Here is a 2,427-nt window from a genome sequence, read left to right on the forward strand (position 1 = left end):
CTATTAGAGGCTTTTTGAAAAGAAATTATATGATGTTTGCCAAGTAAACAATAATCACAGGGATTCAATGACATACCTGTATGGAAAGGAATGAGGGACTTCCTTCCCAAAATCTGTAATCCCTTCTCACTCATGTGAGCCAGCCGTCTGTGCCACATATCAAGTAAAGCATCATCTTCCGTAATATTCACTGTACCACCGCACAACTTTACTTGTATTTTGTAAAGTGCGCAACAGAGCTTTCCTCTAGCAAATACCATTGACCCCCTCGTTAGTTTCCATCTCTTGTTACCGAAATAATTTTCATTGTTGGCCTTCTTCTGATTGTTTTTCTCTTTCAATTTTTTTTTGCAAGATTTGTAGTGTTTCTTCATATGACCCTCTTTATTGCAGTAGAAGCACTCGATTTTTTCTCTTGCACTAGACTGACTTCTAGAAGTGCCGCGCCCCTTAAAATATGTACTCTTACCTCTTCTCCTATTTTCTGTAACAAGAGCTTGTGCACTGTCCTTATCCATATCTCTTATTCTTGTTTCTTTATTAAACAAGCTATCTTTTACCAGAGTAAGTTGTAGCATCCCATCAGAAGCAGAGTTGCTAAGTGACACCATCAAAATCTCCCAACTGTCAAGCAATGAACTCAACATGCATAATGCCGGCAACTCATCATCTAGCACTATCTTTATTGTGGCCAATTGATTCACCAAGTCTTGGAACTCATTCAAATGCTCAGCATCAGATCTTCCCTCTTTCAGCTTCAAATTCACAAGCCTCCTAATTGCAAGGGCTTTGTTTTGGGCTGTCTTCCTCTCATAGAGACCCTCTAACTTCATCTAAAGGCTGTAGGCATCTGTCTCTTGAGATACAAAATGGAACACACTAAGATCAATCCACTATCTAATATACCCAATAGCTTTCCTGTGCATCTTCTTCTAGTCACTATCACTAATGTCTTTTGGCTTAGCATTAGCACCTTTAATGGGCTCATGTAAATCCTTACAGTAAATGATATCCTCCATCATAGGCTTCCAAATAGAATAATTAGAAACACTAAGTTCATCATGGTATCCGAAGAATTCTCCATCTACTCTCACAATATCTCCACACCCACACATCCTCGGCTCTCATACCACTTGTTGGGGCCAACACAGAGATATGGCGAAAAAAACTAAGCCAAAACTAAAACCAACTAAAAGTAATATTCACACAGGCAATATATCAAACACTTGAAGAGTATAAAGAAAACACACCAAATTTACATGGAAAAATCCTCTAGTGTAAAGAAAAAAAACCACGAGGCAGATCCGATCAATCCACTATAATGAATATAGAGTTTACAATACTCAAGTTTATGCCCAAAACTTGAGTTCTCAGCAAATTAGAAAAACTCCAATATCATCTCCTTAAAAGTAACAATGATCTCACCCAAACTATCACAATGTGATGAACCCAAGAATGAAATAAGATTCTTAATATTGAATACTACAACTTCCTATAATATTTAATATAACTTTTAGATAGAAATCCAGTTTGTTAAATCTTCATATGAGAATCACACCTAAAAAAAAAACACAAGAAAAACCACCTGTTTCTTTTACTCACTCACTCTCCCTTCTGCTCCGCCGCCCTCTCTCCTTTTTTTTTTCTTCTTCTTTTTCACTGCAGCTCCACTTATTTTTTGTTTCTCTGCCGCAGCCCCACTGTTGCCGCGCCTCCTTTTATTTTCCTTCGCGCGCTCACATCATGTTGTCCTGCAAAAACAAAAGAGGTCAAGCCCTAGTGGGCTATTGGGCCTCCTCAAGTGGGCTAGACCCACTTACAATGAGCTTCCCTACCGGAAAATCTGATAGTCTAGAAGGTCTAATGATGGGGACATCAGCTAGGTCCCCATTTTATTTGCATATTTGTTTATTTTTATTCCTAGATTTATTTGTGTTTAGGGTTTATTTGTGGTTTATTTGTGGTTTATTTTATTCTGGGCTTATTTGCATTTTTAGGGCTTACTTGTGGGTTTATTAGGATTTATCTCTGTGTAAGGGGATTTATGCAAATTTTGTATTTTGACCCTATATATAGGGACCTCTTTTCATGATTAGGGTTTAATGAAAAATTAACAATTTTCTTCCCCACGTTTCTTCTTCCTCTCTTCTCCTTCTCTTCTCCTTCTTTTCTTCTTCTTCCTCCTTCTCTTCTCCCTTTTCTACTGTTCCTGATTTAGAATTTGCAACGTGAGTACATTGAAGCCACTGAAGTCTACCTTTCTTGATTTGGTCCTACATCAACTTGGTATCAGAGCAAGGCTGGTTTTGCCCCTGCTGCCAAAGCCCCGATCCATCTCCCGGCTACATCTTCCAAACCGAAAAAAAAAAAAGTTCTGCAGCCGAGAGAGAAGAAAGGGCCACAGTCCCTGCGCCGGATTCCCCTCGC

Source organism: Phoenix dactylifera, chromosome 3 (genome assembly GCF_051530095.1).
Source record: "Phoenix dactylifera cultivar Ajwa chromosome 3, Ajwa_hap1_PhDact_Kaust_v1.1, whole genome shotgun sequence".
Lineage (NCBI taxonomy): Eukaryota > Viridiplantae > Streptophyta > Magnoliopsida > Arecales > Arecaceae > Phoenix > Phoenix dactylifera.